General features: G+C 34.3%; 1 protein-coding gene across 2 annotated transcripts in view; it reads right to left on the reverse strand.

Annotated features, from left to right (window-relative positions):
- The window catches only part of LOC100868848 (tubulin monoglutamylase TTLL4), a 162,408-nt gene that overhangs the window by 134,838 nt on the left and 4,770 nt on the right, over positions 1-22,800 (reverse strand). The gene's annotated exons all lie outside the window — the stretch shown is intronic.

Consider the following 22,800-nt stretch of genomic DNA (forward strand, 5'->3'; position numbering starts at 1 on the left):
TTTCATCGGAAGATACGCGACCTGCCAAAGCCAGATTCAAGATCAAATGCCAAACGCTTTATTTAACGTATCAAAAATATCATCGTGATTAATTACGAAGGATATTAATATCGGACACGTATAATAATTACTGATTTATTTATACATCGTTCACCCGTATTCATTTTCATTCTCCCGTATCCAATTAATTCATAACAAAAGTTAGAGGAAAAGATACATCGATCGCGTTCTAAAAACCAATAAAACCTTGCGACACGGTCGCGAAGCAGCTGTACAAAAATGAAAAAAAAAAAAAAAAAAAAAAAAGAAAGGAGAGCCCGTCGAATGGTCGAAACGTCGTCGAAAGTCAGCCACGCGGCGACCACGAGCTGCTGCTACGAGGGGGGGTTGGCAGGCGCGGAACACGAGGGCGAACCACCCCTCGATTCCCTTCGATGACCGAGCCACGTGGTTAAGATATCCCCCCGAATGCACCAGGTCACGGAATCCCGAGGTACGAGGAAGAGGAAAAAGCGAGAGAGAAAGGAAAGAAAAAAAAAAGAGAGAGAGGGGGGAAGCCACCCCATAACTCGTGCAGCACACGAGCGGGACCCGATGCACATGCTCGATATTCCCATGGATTCCTTGCCTTATGGCGGCCGCGGACAGCCATAGGTCCGGTCCTTCCCCTTCTTCTTTCCCCTCTCTCCCTCTTTCTCTTTTTCCCCTCGGCTGTACTCTTCTCTTTCCAAACACGAGATTTCTTCTTCTTCCTCGTGTGTATGCGGACCACGGCGTGTGTAGGCACGCACATGTCCCGAATTCCCACAGTCCCATCGCCGCCGTCACCTTGTGGGAGAGCCCCGGCTAAAAGACCAAGGATGCGCCCCGTAACGCGCACCCCTCTCCCTTGCAACCCCTCCTCCACGAGGAGGAGGAGGAAAGGGAGCGAAGGACGGCCACGTGCACTCACGTGCACGCGCTTCCAGCCCTTTTGCCGCGCTTTTTCGAAACAGAACAGGGAGGGGGCTCGCGTTTCAAAACAGCCTCCGTGCAGTGCGCGGCTCTTGAAGACTAAAGTAAGTGCTTTTACTTTTTTTCTTCGTTTACCGAACACGTGTGCTCGATGGTACGTACGCACGTTGGATAATACACATGATGATGGTATGTCGGTCAGGTGTGATGGTATTTAGAGCTGTTTTAATCCCTGTTGAGGATTAATTATTTTTCGAATTCGCTCAATATTGCCCGAACTTGTTTTTGCCGGTAAGAAGAAGATTTTTTTATTGCGGAGATTGAAAAAAATATTTTCGATTTATTTGAATGAGATAAAAAGTTTAAGTTCAAAGGTGAAAACTGTTTAATGGAAATGGAGATAATACAAGTAGAAGTCATAAATTCATAGATACATTTGCTACAATTAATTTGTATAAACTTGATGTATCGTAAAATACAATATTGTTTTTCTTTTTTTTTTTTTTTTTTTTTAAGAAAAAGAGATATAATATAATACAATTTTTTTCGAAATATTCGAAACAAGGGGAAAAAATCTACAATTTTTACATTGCCAATTTGTTTCATATCTTAATCATTGTAAGAATGATATCTTTATTTCTTTTTTCTTGTAAAAAGAAATAAAGATAATACAAGTATGTGATATTAAATGATTTCCTGTCTATATACACGAATGTAAGTATATTCACTTTTATCGTCCTTTCATTTAAACAAACAAATTATATTAATATGATTGATATATTAATGCAATTTTCTGGTAAATGGTTGCAACAGATTTTTTTGCAGCATTCCCTATCTCATTTTCTGAAAGTCCATTAAGTGTTGTTTAAATTTAAATTACATATAAAGATAAAATTTATGTTTTAATAAAATTTATCGAGAAGAAAGTTTCTCTTCGTTATCCTGAAATTTAATCCTAAGGATACACTGCACAAAATGTTGCAATTAAAGATATTTCTCATGTATAAAAAAAGTAATTGTTATTATTATTTATTACGTTACTGATCGTTATTCGTTAAAATCGATATTAATAATTGATAATAAAAAAAATTTTATTATCTATAGGATACACTTTATCTCATGTATCGTGAAAAGATACTTTGTTCGACATGAGATATAAGTATTTCACGAAGATAAAAAATATTTCAGATTGAAAAAAAAATAACTACGTGATTAATATTCAACAAGGAAATAAACGAGATATTGAATACTTTCATTGGAAACTGACAACAACAATTTTCGGAAACAGCCGAGAAAGTTACTGCAAATCAAACGTGACCAAATATATATATCATATCTTTTTATCAATTGTTGCAATCGTATTGATTATCAATTTAATCTATGTACGTGACACTACTGCTCCACTTTGCCACGTATAACGTTTGGCATCGTGTGATCGAATTTAATCAACTACAAACATTATTTAATATAAACTGTTATTAATATCATGGAATGAATCAGATCGCATTCGTGATAAACCTGAATCACGTTGAGATTGTAAATTTATTTCTTTTTAAAGATAAAAAAGAAATTAGAATTATATTCGAATATTATGATAAAAAATAATAATAAAAATTTCTGTAGAATATTATTTCTCAAATTTTTGAATAACAGGAACAAATTTTCAAAGCGCATAAGTTTTGGTGATTCTTTTTTATGTAGGTATGATATAGATAATTTTTAATCTTAATTCTTCAATAATTATTATTTATCGGATCTATATAAGCAAGTGTTTTACTTTAACAGAGAAATTGGGTCGCCAATTTCGTTCCTTTGAATTCACATTCTTATTAACAAAAAAATAAAAACAGATTAACATATTTATTAACAGATATTAATGTACAAATATAAAATATTTGTCTTAACGAATGGTTCTGAAATTGAAATGGAAAATATACAAGTACCTATATGCAAATCAGAGAATATGGATTAAAATAAAAACGTAATTTGCATATATGAATTTTATTACATAAATAAGAAGATACGTTTTAAAAGGGAAAATAAAATTTTACGTCTCGCTAATTTTTTCTTTGATATTAAGGTGATTCCAATTTTCTTATTGGAAAAAAATTATTTTTCCAAAAAGTTAACATTGCAATTTATGGAAATTTATGATTTATCGTTATTAATTACATATATATGAAATTATATAGATACATCTATTCATTTAATATTCTATACAATAAAGAATAGAATAATATAATGCAATAATTTTTTTCAAAATTCATAATCATCCCCAAACATTGGAATTCAATTAAAAACAGCAGGAGTCCTCATACCCTTAAACGAGAAGATATATCAACGACTCAATATCGTAATCACTAAATAGCAATTCGAATACTCGAATATTTATGAAACAAATACGAATATCGAGACCTCGAAGGGGAGCGACCATCTCTTCGTCTCAATTAGTACACGAACACCAAAAGTCCACGTCTGTGAAACGTGTATCAATAAATATGTACCATAAGAGTGATTAGGTACAACCTTAGCAGACGTGCGCATTATTCATTTAAACGCCACGTCGAGTCTACCGTTTCTCTATCCATCTTCTCTATCTCTCTCTCTCGTTGCTCGTGTCATTTCTCTTAATCGTCGACCGTTTCTTGCATCTTCTCGCCCACGCGAAAGAAAGAGAGAGAAATAGGCGAAGAGATGCATTCTTAGAAGAAAGAGAGAAAGAGAGAGAGAGAGAGAGAGAGAAAGGAACAGTGCCAGATAGCGATGGGATCAAGTGCTGGTGAATAAAAAAGAAAAAATTTAACGCAAAAACTTTAGACTTATAATTTAGAATTATTTAAATATATCATTTCCATCCTCAAAACTGATTCATACAACCGCTAACGCCCACGAGAAATCTAACGTATCACGGGTTAAACACTTATCATCCCCCAAACTGATTCATACAATTAGTTATCCCTACTTATTTGATCCCATCGCTAGCAGCAGAATCGGCCGAGGAGGCGAGAAAAGGATGGCTGGAAAGTGAACGAGAGCCAATCTTAGCCACCCACTTAATGGCGATTCCTGGCTGCACGAGCCCACGCGTGTGCACCGACACGTGTTCACGCGTGGCCGAGTACACGCCCGACGGCATACCCCTGTTGACGACGCGATCCAACAGGTTTCGATTAACTCCTCGCGGCCTGATTTCCAACACCGTATCGAGCGTGATCGAGTCCGCCATTTAGATGCATGCCAATAAGATATCGTACTAATCGATGATCGTCGGATGCCATTTATCTTCGGCTCTCCGTACGTTCAACCCATCCCCCGGTTTATTTTATTTTCGAGTTCGATTAAAACGATTATATGGCCGGACGTGATTAGATATATTAAAACGAGCCACTGCCTGACCGATCAAGGTTATCGAATCGAATATTTGATATTATTGGGCTAATATTGATCTTTATTATTCCAAGTAGTGTAAATTTTTCGCAAGTTTTTGTAACGATGTTGATTGATTAAATTAAATTTATTTAACGATATGTATCTATAAATTTATCCTTAAGATAGATCTCATAATCTTTACGTGTTCCTCTTAATCATCTCGCCAACTCGAAAAATTTTTAAACATCATTATCGTTCATCAACCTACTAATTATAACAATTTTTATAGAAATTCCAAATAATTAAAATTAATTAAAACTTGGAAAAAATTTTAATCTTGATAAATGTCTTGATCTCAAAATTACAATAATTTCAATAATCCATCGAAGAATGAATATTTATAAATTCCAAATTTTATGAAATTAAATTAAAGAAAAAACGCTGGAAGATAATAGCGTATGAAAAAAAAAAAAATGCAAAAGGAACTCACTTATTAGAACAGATTACATATTTACAGTTTAATTAATTAAAAATAAATTCGTTAAAATATCTATAAAATGTAAAATCGGTATATTTAATTAAACAAAAACGTTAAAATCGTATATAAAAAGAGGAAGAAAAAAAAGAGTACTAATTAGAACAATTTACAGAAAAGAATTATAAAAGCGGTGCTCCTATTGAAATATCCATAAAATATAAAATCAAGATTTTAATTAAAGAAAGACATTGGAACAGAAAATATACAGAACGGAATAATATTAAACATAATAAGAGATAAACTTAAATTTTCAAAATGGAACGTAATTAGATATTTCATTCCAATTCTTGTAAAAATTACTACTAAAAATTACCATTATCTTTCCTTCTGGAAAGAAATTAAAACAAAAAGCAACAATAGACATCATAACCAAACACCAGCGTGTAAAAAATCAGAAGGCAGCGACACAGAAAAAAAAAAAAAAAAAAAAAATACACAGAACCCACTAATTAAAACACCTTGCAAAAAAAATTAACACCAACCACGACTAACCGTGAATATCCCCGAGAAAAGAGGGCAACCTTGATAAATCCCCTGATCCCAAAATACAATCATCCAATAATCCGTGGAGGAATGGTACCCGGCGAAGAATTAAGAGACAAGAGGGTACGAACTTTCCCCTCCCTCCTTAAAATATCGGCGACGAGGAAAGACATCTACCTTAGGCGGGGAGAAAGAGAGAGAGAGGAAGACGGGAGAGTAGAGAGGGAAGGAGGGAGGGAATCCAGGGCACATTGGTGTGTAATACGGCAGATGAGAGGCTGCAGGAGTCCGTGGGAAACATCCTCGGTGGTTCCTTCCTTAGGAAGGCGTGTAGGGATCCTTAGTGGTCGTGTGCACGTACACGCGAGCGCCGTGGAGGAGTTTCAGGGCAGGCCATCTGCCCGAGTCTCTCACGATTCCAGGCCAGCTGCCGATATCTTCGCATAAGCGTGCATCGTGAAAGAGCCTCCAGGCGCTAAATGCGCGTCTTGCACACTTATTCGCGACTAGGTGTGTTAAACTGCCCCTCTCGGGGATCCATGCCTCTTCCACCGATCCCTATTTCTCGTCACGACCAACCCTCACCGATTTCCACTCTCCGCGCACCTTGGAGAGACTCTCTTTTCGGGGATTAATCAGCGAGGAGGGTTGACGGATCTTACAGCGCCTCGTGTCGACCACGTGCAATATATATATATATATATATATATATATTGGGAGGGAAAAGGAGAGAGAGAGAGAGAGAGATGCTTCTTACGTATCGTAGTAGTTCGTACGTGACGTTCTCGACCGCGTGATTCTGATTATTTAATGGGACCGAGATTGCAATCAGGTATTAAATGCAACTTCGAGGAGAGATCGCTTGCGTCATTGACGGGGTTATTTATCGAGTTCGTCGGAGATGAATTTATTAAGAAGCTGGAGAGAGAGTTGATTATATTTTTACAAGTGTCTTATGTGTCGTGGTATTCCTTTTTTTTTTTTTTTTGTTAAGTTTGATTTTAAAGGGATTTTAAGATATGGAAATATTTATATTGACACTCTTCTGAATCGATTATTGTGGTTGCTCAAAGGCTGGGAAAAAAATTAAGTAACGATTAAAAGGTGATGTGTGTTATATAATAAAGAAAGCGCGAGGTGTTGATACTTTATTATTTATGATTTATTAACAGATGTTGAAATGTCTTGAAATTTTTTTTTTTTTTTTAATAAGACCGGTATCAGAAAATTAAAAAATTAGCTGCTTATACTTTTTGCAAAAAAAATATTTTTCGTATAACGTTAATATAAATAGATATCGAATCGAAAGAGCAATAAGTCAACAAGACGAGCACGTAATAATTTGCATGTGCATGTGTACCGATAAAATAACATCCCCTTTCTCACTATAATCCTAACGGTCTTTCCACCCCTCAGGCACAATAGATTGCCTTCACGAGGGGTTGTCGTAAATAGATCTCTGACGAGTGTGGACGAGGCTACCTGTTGAATGTAGGTGCACTGTACACGTGCATTTCTATTTCGGCTTCAATTTTACCTAGGGCACCTGCATACACTCCCTTCGAATGCGAAAAACATTTTAGCGCAATTGAATTCCTCCACGAATAACATCTTTTATGCGAATGAAAATTAATTTGAAAAAGAGAAAATTTAATTTCTTTATTTCTACTCGAAAAAATTTATCTAAAATATCTAATCCTCATAAATAAAATAATTGAATAATTGAAATCGAATTTCTTGAATTCTGATATTAGATTTAAGATTACGACGAAAATTAAACATTTAAACATCTGAAATTTTAATTAAAATTCAATATCTTTAGATCTCGTTTCAATTTTAATAATAAGAAGAAACGTGAATGTAACATATTTTATTACATCTGTGTGTAAGTTAATCCTTTCTTCCGCATTTCACGAGATCGCACTCTCTCTCTCTCTCTCTCTTTCGAAAGAGAGATAGAAGAAAAGGAAAAAAAAAGAGAAGGGGATGGAATTTTCGTTGTATCGGGGTCAAGTTTAGAAAACGCGGAAACGGTTCGTTCATTCAATATCGTGTCCAGCTCGTGCATTGCACGCTTCCACTGAAAGACTTCCTGAAAGGCAGGGTGCTTTTAATTTCTATGGGTTCCGAGCTTTCTAGCTCCCACCCTCGTGGTATGTATAGGGGTGAATTCTTCTGGTGTACGTTTCAATGGGGCAGAAAGTGTGGGAACGTAGCCGCACAAGAAACGAACCGAGGAACACCCGTATGGGATCCTATTACGTTTATGGGGGGCTCGTGCTAAGAAGCCGCATTCAGGTCGAACAAGGAAGCCATGATTTCAGGGAAGCATATTAGCACCGGTGGTGAATCACAAGATAAAAAGAAGAGGAAAAAATGTGTATTATTAAAATTATTGGTTTTTTTTTAATTCCAATCTTTTTGTCCTTTCGGTAATTTTATTCCAAATAATTTTGTTCGAATCTTTTTTTAAACTACTTATTAAGTAAAGTTATTTTATATTTGATTTGAATTATATTGGATTATCAAGTATTTAAATTAAATTTAAATTAAAGTAATATAAAATTAATAAAATAAAATATTATATTGTAATAGAAATTTTTGTTAAATCAATATTTCAATTCTTTCAAACTGTAAAATTATTCTGTTCTCACTTTCCAATCATCTAGTGCGTTTTTATCACACCAACGCGCCAATTTGCATCAAATTAAATTTAACTACTAATAATCGTGTAAGTATGGAAATAAAGTAGAGAATAAAAATTTTACATAAATATTCCTAATGTTATTATAGAACATTCTATCTGCTCGTTAACATTTATTAACAAAATAAACTAAAAATTATCTAGAATTATTAATTACACCAAAAAAAAAAAAAAAAAAGAAAAATAAAATAAAATTTTTATACATCTGACGAAAACACGTATTCGACGCGTATTCGTACTCGTCCCTCGAATAGACGCATAACAGGACCATGAACGCTGTGCGGAAGCAGTTGAACGACCGTAAAACGCACATTTCCTTACCCGTTAATCAGTCTGAAAACAGTAATATAGAGAGGGAACCGGTGTCAAAGAGGAGCATTCGCCACGTATAAGTGCCTCGAAAGCATCCTAATTAGGCAATGAAAGGACGCTTTGTGATCCTCGAAAGGGACTGTCTAAAAGGCGGCGATAACACGTGCGTCAGAGTCTCGAGAGGAACGGCGAAGGTTCTTCCTTCCGACCGTTTCACACGAGGCAAACGAAGAATTATGAATGTGTCTTTGTATCATACCGCTCGTGAAATCACGTCTAAGCCAGCATGTGGAGCACGTCGTGCAACGATCACGACAAAAGCTGTGGCTATTAATAATACAGCGATACATATATATGTATGTATAACGAGAAATTGACGTGCAATCGTCCTTTTACGCAATTCCCTTACTTAATTATTTCGAATATCAGAATATTCCAAGGAATATACAGCTTTGATCGTATGTGGAACAGCTTGTTCGATTTTTGTTTTATATAAATTCAATCGCGATTCGCTTTCTATTCGTCTGATAAGTTAATACGATATATCTTTAAAGAAAGGATGCATTTGAAAAGTGAGGAGATTATTTTTTAGATACGAAGATCTGCAAATGAATGATTCGACAGTATAATGGATATAAAATGCGTCTGAAAGAAATTGATACTGAAATTTTAATTTTACGTTTTTAACTTAACGTTCATTCAATCATTTTTTTTTTTTTTTTAAACTCATCGTTTTGCTTACTATGCGAGCTAATAAGAAACTTAGGGGATTTTCATGAGAAATTTCACAATTATCGGCTACATAAATTATTCGCTTATCATTAAAAATGAAATGTCGTTGAAAAAAAATGTCGCTTATTGATCATATCTATTTTTTAAAAAGAAATATCGCGGTATCGGACAAGTGAGTAAAGCGAGAGACCGAGAGCTTGGCTCTGTGCACACAAGCGGAACACGTCGCATACCGTAAGACGAGTTCTCGATTGGAGAATAATTATTCTCTGGTGTAAACGAAGCAATTAATCATGTGTAATCATTTCGTACAAACCTCTGATCACAAGATTCTAATGATAGATTTATACACGAGTTTGTTGCATTGTACAACAAATTTTATATTGATTTTTGTTATTTTTTTTTTTTAATTATCGATAATATTTCATTATTATAAATAATATAGGTTTGTTGTTTCGAGAAATTGTTGTTTGAAACCTCGAAAATTGGTAAATTTTGTCGTTTCGTTAAATAAACAACGTAACAGAGAAATCAAAACTGATGACTAATCCGCTAATTAAATTTAAGGATCTTACTTAACGATATTTAATTAAATTTGGTTACGTTACTTCGGTCAGATGCGACGAGATTGCACAAGCAGATTACAAGCATATTCTGCCATGAACTTCCTTTCAAATTTAAACAGATTTTATGAGTTAAAAAAATATAAGATACAGGTCAAGGTTGATCAATATTCGAAATTAAAAACGGCCGAGATACGGGTACAAAAAAAGAAATCGAACATTTTATATAAAGTACAACCGAAGTAAGAAACTTTCTTTTACTTTTCCTGACATCGATCAATTTGTTACATTGCTACATGGTTAGGTAGAAGGATAATTAATATGTTTACGAAGTTTTTTCACAGGTGCAAATTGTGATCAGACACGAATCAATTGTGAAAGCAAAGAAAATAAATTACATTTATTAAAAAGAAATAAAAACAAAAATATCTGAATTATAAGAAGAATCATTTAATTGTGAATAATAATTCTCTCTCCCTTCTTTGGTATGGTTCATTGGTAAATTTATTAAAATCGCCGAAAATATGCCAAAAAAACGTAAACATTTTGTTTCACCATTTGAATATGGATATTTGGGTTTTATTACCCTTCGTGTAATTACAATATTTAATTAATTGTTTTTAATATTCTTCTTCTTCCTCTTCTTTTCACGGATATCTTTTCCCATTATAATCAATTATTTCACCATCAATGAATTTTGTAATTTTATAATTAATAATATATGTAAATAATTTCGTTCGTTTCGTGGATATGGAAAAGTATGATTACAGCTTTCGAGAAAGTAATCATATTGTATTTAATAACTTAAATGCATCGGTTACAAGTATGTAATATTTGGAAGAAATTATTTTTCAAAAAGATACGAATTATGTTTCACACGAAATTTAAAGTGGCAAAAATAAAAATTATCATTCATCATGTATCAGCCAAGTAGAAATCGCGCGCGTAGCAAGTGATACTCGAATGTGAAAGCCGAATTACGAGCAGAAAGGATCGAAATGAAATATCTTAACGATTCGTGCCAGTGTGAATCACATATTTATAGACAACGATTGTGGATCGGTGGAAAAGGATAATATATGATAATGATCGCAAGAGAATTCTGATCACGAGCCGCGATCAGAATGCTTTTAATTTCGATGCAAAATTGGCCGTCTATCGAAGTGAAATTGATAAGATAGAAGCTTTCGTTCAATTATCCGCCTGCGATATTTTTTTTTCTGGCGCCATAATCGATTTAAATAAGGGGAAGAAAAAAGTTTTTTTATCGGAAACAGAAGTTGATTTCGGGAATTTCGATTAACATGTATCGAGCATGTTGTTCTCTTTTTAACGACAAAAATCAACCAATTAAGATTTTTCTTACTCTCCGCGTTATAATTAAACTGTGGATTTTTATTATACGTGATGATTCTTTATGCATATTATAAATAAATTTAAATAATTTAGTATTATTTTTTATACCAAATATCGTATAAAATACAACAAGGAGATTGAAAGAGTTGAGGGAAGATAGATAGAAAGATTGATAATAAAAAGTATTAAAAGAATATGTTATGTGCAACAACGAGATGATTTCTCTGTATCAATGGCAATATATCTAAATTACGTGAATCCCATATTTTATTTATTTTATTGTTTGTTAGATATTTTCAAGATAAGTTATTACATCTCCAAACGAATGATGAAATTTTAATGAAATATCACTGATTTACATAAATTATATGAGATAAAAATTAAATTATCGATATGAACCAACTACTATGCATATATAAAAAAAATTTAATAAACAAACGAAGATGCAAGAATCAATCCAAAAATAAAAGGATTTTATCATTGAACATTCACACATATCCGCAATTGTAACACCATGTGCTTGAAAAATATATACCATGGGGAAAGCAATTGCGTCTTATCATGCAAAATATATACGTATTAACTTTTTTTCGTGAGCTCGTCGACAGAAAAATTATCGAGCACGAAACGTTAAGAAAATCCGAAATAACTTAACAATCCTCGAATAATATTCTGAAAAATCAACTTAATTTTCGTAAAAATTATTTCTTAAAAAATCAATTTTTTACTTCATAAAAACCCAAGACACGAATGGACAATTTCGAATCGACATTAATTTGATTCTCGATTCTGCAATTCGTCCAAAGTAATTTACAGGCATCAACGTAAATATGCAGTGACACGTATGCAGTGTCATAATTGTTGAGCATTCGTGTCAACATACAAGTTGATTTCATGCGAATGAAAATTTCACGAACATGCTAGAAAGTACGATATATTTCAGAATCATGATTTACTGCAAAAGGCAAATTGATGTATAGTTCAAAAAAATTTTATGATAACAGGATATTGATATAGATACTCTGATAATATTCAGCAAAATCTTATCTTATCTAAAAAATCTTCTTATAAATTCAATAAACTACTTATTATAATTGTATAAAGTTGTCACACCTAATTTGAGAAGGAAAAAAAAAATGAAAATCAACAATTATATTAGTATTTCTTTAGTAAATATTAGTAACACGTGAGTAACTATAAATTTCAATATTCATTCTCATTAAAATTTCAAAGAATATTTATACCTATCCTGTATTTTTCCTTCCTTGTTTTTTCCTGGAAAACCAAGTCTCTTCTATCAAATAAGTAAACCCAATATATTATTGATTTTGAAAAATTCTATTTTTACATTAAAAAAATTATTTAATTATCAATAAATTATTCACAAATGTTTAACGAGTCTTCTTATAAAAAATTTTACGTTTCTCATGTATGTTAATATCAATATATTAACATAGAAAATTATTCAATAACAGAAATATTAAAACTTATGATAAATATACCTAGGCATCTCTTCTTTCAAAAAACATTTTTAATACTTTTAATATAAAATTTTCTATCTAATAATAACTATGCAATTATCTTCTACAAAGCATTCTATTATATATCAGAAAAAGAAAAAATTCCAACCCACCAAATCACAGAAAGTAGCGCTTTCAAATTGTCCTCTATTATCGCCAAAAGGTCTCAGTCCAAAAAGAAACACGTGGACGATACGTTTCAACAAAACAAGCCCCAAAATCAGTAAGATACGTTCAATGCTTGTTTAATAAACAGCATCAATACCGGAATACATACATCGATTGGTCATCGAATTGAACGCGCGCAAAAATTTCACAGGAAGATTTCTCGCAAAAAAAAAAAAAATCTCAAAAGAAGACAAAGGAACAGCACGAAGGAGAGAGGAAGAGAGATCGTGTTTCGATATTCCCGCGAGTCTGACTCACCTCGTGCCAGCACGTGTTCTACCTGCCCGCCTTCGGAGGATCTCTCGGTTCTCCATATCCTCCTCCTCTCCCACCCCTTCACACGCGTGCGCGTACACATTTACCTCGATACAGCAAATGTACCGACACATCTCCCTCCTTTACCGACAGAAACACTCGCGTTACCCTCCATTTCTTTTCTCTTCTTTTCTTTTCTTTTCGAGATCCACTCTTTCCCTTTCATTTTTCTCTCGATTCAGAATTATTCCATATTTATATATATTTTAACCATGCATCTTCGCTCCCCTTCTTCTTCTTCTTCTTCTTCTTCTTCTTCTTCTTCTTCTTCTTCTTCTTCTTCTTCTTCTTCTTCCGTCAACCGAAGAGACTCTCCCTCCTGATAATATTCCCGTTTCTTTCTAACCCTTCTTTTTCTCTCTCCCTCCAACCGCAGCTCCCCTTTTCTACCTCAACGTGTACTCCGCTGTCCTTCGAACCGCCCGTTCCTACACGAGGTTCGTCCTCGTCTATCTCATCGGTATTCGAGAGGTACGCTCCGGAGCTCGTGGGAAAATGAGGCAGGTGGTAGTTAGATCTCCGAGTTCAGAAACGAGAGATGTGCCTCTCCGCCCGGCAGCGCCATTCATTCGTGCGGGTATATTATACGCGTGCGTGTGCACACGTACACGGGCGGAACGCGCATGTGTGGCAAACAGGTAGAGGTAGTGTCGTAAGAAGCGAGCGACTATCGATGAGGGGCCGGGTATACATATTTTTGTCCGAAGCCAAGGATCAATTAACGGATGCTCCGTAACGAGAGCTTCCGGTTTCGATCAGAAAGAAATCATGAACGATCTGGAGACGCTTTTTTCGCAATTCCGTCACGATGCTCGTTTGGTTAATAAAGGTAGTATTTTCATGAAACAAAGGGAAGGAGGGGAGGAAAGGGGATTATACGCGAGATTTATACGCGGCGGAGAAAACCTGAAAAATTCGACTCGCTTATTAGGAAGCGGTTCGATGATCACTATCGTCGATATTTATGTTCAATCGGTTTAATCTAGATGACGTGGGATTTTTAATATTCCTCTTCCTTGTAATTATATTCCTCGTTTATGTATTCGTTTTAATTCCTCGATTTACGATTTAAATTTCAGTTGTACCGATGTATTTATTAATAAAGACCGTCGTAAGAAGAAATTTCATTTACCCCTGTCATTATTAAATTATTTAATAATTTAAAAAAAAAAAAAACGTTTGTCCGTAAATTTTTGTTACTATCTATAATTATCTATAATTCGTTGTTGTAACTATTAACTTTTCGATGATGATAAGAATTCAAAAGAATTCGTCGATTTATTTAAAAATAAATAAAAATTATTTCCAAATGAGATAAAAATATTATTAATCGCGAAAATTCTTCAAAATTTAAGAAAACACAGAAGATATGTAAAATTATTAAGAAAGCCTGGTTATAATTGTTTTTTTCTTTTTTTTTTTCGAATCCAATTACTGTATTTACGAAATGGTCTGAATTAAAGAAAAATAAGCGCCTTGCCATCACGTGGACAAATGACAGACTTAATAACTAGTTTGGACTACATACGAAACATGGTTTTGAAAGCAATCGAAGTCGAGAAAAGATCATAAATATTGTCTTAAATTATGAAGAAATTAAATGGACGAAATGCACGTATGTATAACGCAGCGTGAAACAAGAGATACGCATACAAATTTTATTTAGTCATCGCGACGATTTCCTTACAGGGTCTGGTCTCAATTTCGAAAGAAATTATGAGAAACGTGAGTCAGCTTTGCTTTGGAATTTCAGGATAAGAAACGAACGTCTATAATATATATATATCTGTGGACATATCCGGCGTAGGTGGTCCTATGTTACATTTTTAAAAGCTTCGTCATGGCCAAAACTTAAACCACAAAATCTATCCTAATCTCACTCAAACCTTTAGCTAATCAAAAAGGATTCCTTAAGTATTCTATTTTTATTGCTTCCTTTCAAAAACAAAAGATTAGAAAATTTTTATGGATTTTAATTTAAAATTTTAATAATTTGAAAAAATGTAATGTTATAAAATTAATAAAACGCGTTTGCTCTAATTGATTCGTGTCTGAAGAGCAATTCGATGTATATATGTTTGATCCAGACAGAGTAGAATTTTTTATTAAATAATTTTATAATTCTATAATTTAATATTACTTTAATACCACTTTAATAATAGAAAAACTATTTCTATGAAACAAAAATAATAAATTCACGTAATGAAATGTAATTCACCTTTCTAGATTCATCGTAAATAACTGGCATATATATTTTGCAGGCAGAAAATAAACCACGTGTAACTTGTTTCGCGCAATTTAGCTTGGCTAAGAAGAAAAGAAGCTACCTCGAGATCGTTTTCTTTCATTCCTGCGCTACCGGCAATTTGCACTGGTCATCATTTGGCCGTAGGTGGAAAGGAGAAAAAGGAAGATGAGAAAGCCTTTAATTTCCAGTGTCTCAGACCCGTGCTCGACACAATACACCCTGTCCCTTTTCAGCCCGCCTCTTGGACGCAGACCGGCTGCGTGCTATACGCGTGGGAAAACCGAGCACGTGCGCAGTCTTGAGCCTAAGACCCCACAAAGAACGCCTTTGGGGTCCAATCGGCCCCCCCCCTCTCCCCCTCCTTTCAAAAAGACAGCCAACAGGATTCTTTCTTTCCTTCTATCGTTTTTCAACTTCTAACGTGATACTATGCCACTTGCATATTTTCTTGCTTGTATATTTTTTTATATAATTTTCTTTTTTTCTTTCTGATTTAAATTAAAAATAAAATTTTAAAGAGATAGAGCGAGTAGAATTCTCTTTTTTCTCTACGGATTTTGAATTCCAACGTGAAAGAATTGAAAGAAAAAAGTAAAGTAAATTTGTACTCTTCGTTGAAACGTTCATGATGAATTGTTTAAGGATCGACTTATTCCATTTGACATCGATTTAAAGACGTGCAGTTTGCACGTAAAAATTAAATATTTATCGTTACGAATTAATATTCTCAAATTGAAATGTCTTTGACGTAGCGAAAAATGCTAACAAGATGATTGTAAATCAATTTCAATGGATGAAACCGGTAACAATAAGACATGCAAAAATTCTCAACAACCGAGCATCAAATGTCTGATATGATCAATATAGCAATTCTACCTGACTATTACACGATGACTCGACGCACGTGCTCAAGCCTTCAAACAACTCGTTAAAATCGCATTCAACTCTTACACGGCTATATAATGGTAATTCAATTCATGCTATGAACGTTACTTTGTATTCTTCACTTTATATTATTTTACTATCTTTCATTGCTTAAATAGACTTCTCCCTTCCCCGGCTTCATTGCGAATACACATTTTAGATTGATAGAAAATTATAAAATTCAACACGATTAATAAATCACTATAATTTACGTCGTTCAAAACGAAGAAAAATGCAATTTTAATTTGTAAAAATATTTGAACACGTTTCAAATAGACATTGAGCTAAGATAACATGAATTTTTTAAGATAATTCCATGAATATTCTTATGCAATGAATTAAACTATGATAGATACGAACGATGAAATTGGTTTAAAATAAAAATAAAATTCATTCAACGCGTTAAAGTGCTTAAAAAAAAAACGTATCATAGAAGAAAGAAAGAACGAAATAATTAAATTTCCACGGTGCAATCAAAAATTTTTTTTGCCGCTCTTAATTAATATTATTTTGATCGAAGAAAAAAGGTAGAAGACCGGAGGAAGCTAGACTATTCAGGTTTTACCGGAAGACTCTACGGAAGCGGAACGAGGTCGACATACGTACACGGAAGCGATGACGTGTGTCGGTATTGTGAGCACGTGCCACGTAGCATTCAATTAAAAAGAAAAAAAGAGAGAGAGAGAGAGAGAGAAAGAAGAAAGGGCAGAAAAGGCCATTTAAATAGGGCGAAGTGCAATACGGTGTGTGCACACAGATGCCAGGTGAACTCGGTATTCCGTGAGAATGCTCTCACTTCTCCTCCTTTCCTTCCTCTTGTTCTCTTCGTGGTTACTCCGCGTGAACAGTAGGTCAAAGGGTCCCCCCTTGTGTTTGCGTTCCGAGATATTAACGGTGCAACATGCAAATTTCAATTCTTTCAACGTTTACAACATCGCACGTTTCACGTGCTTCGATCTTTTGACAGTATAATATTTACGAGAAACATATAGTTTAGAAAATAATTATTATTTTTGAGAAAAAAAAAAACTTCGAAATACATTAAATAGAACAAAATTGTTGGAACGGATATAAAAAGAAGATTTATTTTTCTTACAAAGAAAAGGATTAAAAAAAAAAAAAAAAAAGAAAGAAAAATCTTGAAATCTAATAATATATCATATATCTTTTATCTATGTTTTATCTCAGAATGGAAAATCTTTTAATCTCATAATTATCGCGATAATAATGCTCGATAATTAATCACACGGAATTCTTACTATTTCAGATTTTAAAACCATCATAAAATATGAATAATACACAAAATAGATTTAAAAATCAACGAGACCGAGTTATACGATATTGATATGAGGCAAAAAAGAAACTCTGGCTGGAATTATTACAAAGTATCCAATTGTTATCTCTCGAGCCACCCCTATGAATCCCCCTTCGATATTGCCTAGCCGGAAATCGACGCGTGCGAACTAATGTCACAGGGGTTGATATTCGAGATAGGGGAGGAGAAGGGGATCACGATTTCGTTGGCACGAGCCAAACGGCTTGCGACATATGTTCACGAACAGCTGATGTACTTGCTAATAAGTCTCTACCTCTCTCTTTCTCTTCCCCATCGACAAAATAAATGATACTGCGAGCATACACGGAACATGGGAAATTTTGCGGCTGTGAGAAAACTTATTAAAGTAACACGTGTTTCGTTATCATACTCGTTTTACCACGAAAATTTGAAGCGTGTGTTAGTCGAGAAAAAAAAAATGTCTCTCTCTCTCGTTTAATAAAATGATAACGAAAACTCTGTGATATCTTTGTTTTTTTATTTTTGATACATTATCAATTGTTTGCGATTAATTTTAAGATGATTTTTAAAATTGGAAATTATTATTAAATAAAATTTTAACATAGAATGTATTATCTCTGAATATGTAACTAAAACTAGAACATCGAGAAGCCACAAAAAACGAATAAAATTTGATCGATTTAAAAACGAACAATCCAGTCCCTATCGTTTAACTTAAGCATATCAAATTATTTCGTATTTGGCGATAATTTTACAAAAATTAGTCCCATCATCGCACACATAGTTTTTTTTTTTTTTTTTCAGCAACATGAATAATGCATATGTACAGCGAAGAAAATTACTCCACGAGTCCACTATGATATCCGACTACACTCTCTTCCGCTTAATATTAATGTTATACATGGCTATGTGCATAGAAGTAACATCGATCTAAGCCATGCACTGGTTCAGCACGTGCGCACGTCCGTTCAAATGCTCTAATGTATGTAATCGTACACGTGGACTAATCGAGACGACTTGAATTAAGTTTGTATTATCCACCGACGCAGTCGGAACTTCTCGCTGCCCACCCGGATCGTGTAAAAACAACGAACAATGAACGGCACGTGAGAGGAAGCTGACTTGGAATTGAGCCGCCACGTGGCCGCATTAAAGTTTGTTTCACCGATTGCATCGTTTTAATGGACTGTCGTCGATCACGATGTTAGTCCTCGTGGGACATGAAATTCTCTACAGTCACGACACTTTTTCTATAGATTGTAAAAGAATCATTTTCATGGAAATTAAATGAACATGAAAGAAAAAAAAAAAAAATACTTCAATGCAATGTTAGCAATAAGTGCTAATTTTGCATCAAAACTTTTCGTAATATTTTTCTTAAATGAATAAAAATTTGATAAAATTGTAAAGAAAAAAAAATTGGTTATACCAATACATTATATTTTTTCAATGATTTAAAAATCTATCTGTTTACATCATTATCAAAGAAAATTTTAAATAAAATGAAGAATTAGTAGAAGAAGAAAAATTAAAGAAAATAAAGAATTTGTAAATGATATGAGAAAAGTATGGCAAATCGCTTATGCCTTAGATCGAATACATTTATGATAATGTTAGCCTCGTTTCGGAATGTAAGAAATACGCGACACCCTTTCGTTTCAATCCATCAATGTCGTCTGGATTTCTAGTTGCCGTTTAACCAGAAGAATCCACTTCAAGGCTTCAATCAATACGATCATAATTTTCGGCCGCGTAACCTTTCTCTTTCATTGCATGCAATATGGTCGGTGTTAAAACACCCCTAAGACTTCGCTCAACCATTTTCATTTTCACTTTTTGCTCGAGGAAACCACCTAAGGTGTATCGTTACACATAGGATTTGCACGTGATTTATTCGTAGACAGATTATAATCAATGCCTTACAGATCATATAAAAGAATATTATATAAATTCAAGACCACAATTCACGCAGAATATATGAATATATAAATTTTGTGATTTAAATTTTTCTTGTAACGTGGACAATGGATAATTTTAAATAAACACTTTCATGATATGTAATTCATGTATGAATTCAGAAGAGAAGCGATAAAATCTTTAGTTTCAGAGAAATATGGATATAATTAAATTTGAATAAAATAATAATTTAATTATACTTTGAAAACTTAGAAAGATTTGAAATAGTTAATAAAGCAAAGAGACAAGTTATCTAAGAAAAAATGATCAAGATAATATTTTACAATATAATATAATCTTAGTCAAATGTATCTATTCATATATTCTTGTTTTATTAATTTTATATATATATATAAATGTTTTTTTTCTTTTTTTTTCTATAAAATTTGAAAATTTTATAGAAAATTATTTTAAATTAATTTAAAAAAAAAGAATACCGAAAGTTGTGATGTTATTTTAACTCTTACACATTTGAAATAAATATCATTTATTCAAGAAAATTGCAAAATGGCATCAAGTCCATTCTTTTTTATTCTTTTATATTTATTTATTTTCTTATTTAACGTCGCTTTTCTATATATATATATAAAATGAGAAAACAAAATTACAAAATTATATCAATTATTAAAAAAAAGCTACACTTCCCATTATTATTATTTTCTTTACTTATCTACACTATATATCTGCACAATTTCCCTCACATTCAATAAAATATTTCTTAATACAGGCTCTTCCACAATCTATCCAAGAAAAATCACCTAGCAAAGTACAACTTCAATCTAACTATTCCTCGCAGCACGAACGGCTAATTGGAATTCACTGGACATTACAAAAGACAAGAGGATTAAAGAGAAGGTAGAACATGAAACAAAGAACAAGAAAAACAAAAAGATTTAGAAGTTTCGCATTATCTCGGGATCGCGTAAGATCTATTGAAGGTGCTGGCGTCGTTAGGGACACGTGCAATTGGCTGTTTGAAGGGAATAAAAAAAAAGAAGAAGCCAAGGAAGGTAGACATGAAGAAGAAGACGACAACGATGACGACGACGACGAAGAAGAAGAAGAAGAAAAAGACGAAGGATACCTCGTAAAATCGCGGTAGCAAGAAGAAGGTGGTCGAACCAGAGGGAACTAAGACATGGAAAGAAGGATGAAACTAACGCACGTAATTATTCGGTGCGAACGATGTTTAAGTGCCCCACTCGCGGGGAAATAAGGGAGGTAGTTGGCAGGAAGGAGCGAAAAGAAAAGAAGAAGAAGAAGAGATATAAAAAGAAGAAAGAGGAGGAGAAGAAGAAGAAGAAGAAGAAGAAATATGAAGAAAAGAAAAATATGAAAAGAATGGCCACGCAAATGGAGAAGGATAGAGAAAGATTGGAAGGGGGTACGAAGGATATAATTCAGCAAAAGCTGAAGACGAAATTAGTATCTGGAAATGCTCCCAGCGACTACATGTGAACGATTCCCGGTGTTATTCATTCCGCACGATGACTATCCAAAGGGAAAGACGACTTTACAAGCGTCTTCGCGAAATTAAACCTCGCCTCCCCCTCCCCGAATCCGATCCCGAGGGCTACTTTCGAGCAATTTTCGTACCGCGATCAATTGGCCAAACTGAAAATCTCTCGTCTTCTTTTTTTCTCTTTTCTCTCTTCCCTTCTCAACTCGATACGTTTAAATCGAACGGTCACATCGATTATTCGCGATCGACGCATGAAAATCGCTCTTGACCCATATGTTTTCGCGTAATTGCATCGCCGAAGGAAATTCCTGGATCGATAAATAAATTTGCAGATTATTCAAAATACCGTACATTATCTGAATTCTGATTATCCTTTTTTTAAATTCAAAAATACACGAAACAAAAGAGATATTTTTGTAAAAAAAAAAAAAAAAAGTAGTACGATTTTATCAAATCTGTTAAATTAATTTCAATAATGAAGATACAATAATGTAACTATCTACTATTGAAAATAAAATTAGTATACTTAAAAAAAGAAAAATTAGAACAATTTTAAGAATATTTATATATAGAAATATAATATGATTACTGTCTTTTTAAGACACAAATCGAATTATTATGGTTTATCAATTAAACCAAATGGACCAAATTTATTTCAGCAATCAAAAAATAACGAAGGAAGAATAAAATAAAAGGAGAAAACTGGAATACCGTTTCTTCGAGAATTATATTCGACGTAATGATACATAAAAAAATATATAAAAGAATACGGTATTATCTTCTTAATAATCATCAATAAACCAAAAAAATATCAATATTCCAATGATCGAAAAATAATAAATATATTTTCACCTCATTCCATAGGAAAAAAAAAAGAAAACTGGAACAGAGTCGATTCCTCCGAAAATGTGTATCGATTACAAGTGTGTAACAATCAGACATTGAAAAATGCGGTTTAAACGATCGTTAATTATCACCGTTCCGTAATGTGGCCGCCTCCGCCGGGATCTCCCGCGCCCACGCGACGCAACCGTAATAAACGATTCATCACATCCTTTTCACAACGTCGAGTTTTATCGCGCAACATTTGTCTCCGCATCCGCGGCGTGTCTCTCACGCGACAGAATTAATATCGCGGCGGAAAATGATTGATCAATTGCGTGAGAGGAAGCGAAAAAGAAAGAAAAAGAGAAGGAAAAAAGAGAGAGAAAAAGAGAAAGAGAGATCGCGATGACTTGGTAGCATAGACGCACGTACACCGTGATTCAGTAACGTGTAACTAGTGGGATTGCGATCGGGAGGACGCCGGACTTGTGCCCAGCACGCTCCACGAGGCTGTTCCTCTTAAACGAGGACGAAACGATCGAGCCGCACGAAGGTGGAACAAGGACGCGATCATCCGATAAGAAGACGTAGCACGAGTGTGTATACATACCCTCCTCGGGGCACTAGAATGGAAAAAGGAGGAAGACTAGGTGGAAGACGAGAAGAGGTCTCTCTCTCTCTTTCCCTCCTCCCCTCCCTTTCCTCCTTCTCTTTCTCTTTCTCTACTCGCGCTAGTTTGATTTGGAGGAGAGAAGGAAAGGACAAGCGTCGATACATTACGGTCCTTCCGTATGAGCGCACGTTCGTGAAATAGCGAGCCGAAAGGAGCAAAGAGAGAAAGAGAAGAGGAACATTAAGCCGTGCATACCGTGGCACGACTAACCGAGGAGGATCAGAAGAGGTAGGAAATACGGGATCGGGCGATAGGTGCAACGAGGACGAAGAAACGGTGACGATGGCTTGGTGTGGGCGCGTGTCTGGCAGCTGCCGCTTACAGGTGGTGTGCTTGCTTGGGAACCAACCTCTACGGACCGTTCCCACGGAAGGCCTGTCCCCCACTAGGGACCCTGACAG

The sequence above is a fragment of the Apis florea genome, unplaced genomic scaffold, assembly GCF_048593485.1.
Source record: "Apis florea isolate Af1SG1 unplaced genomic scaffold, ASM4859348v1 contig_3696_pilon, whole genome shotgun sequence".
In the NCBI taxonomy this organism is placed as follows: domain Eukaryota; kingdom Metazoa; phylum Arthropoda; class Insecta; order Hymenoptera; family Apidae; genus Apis; species Apis florea.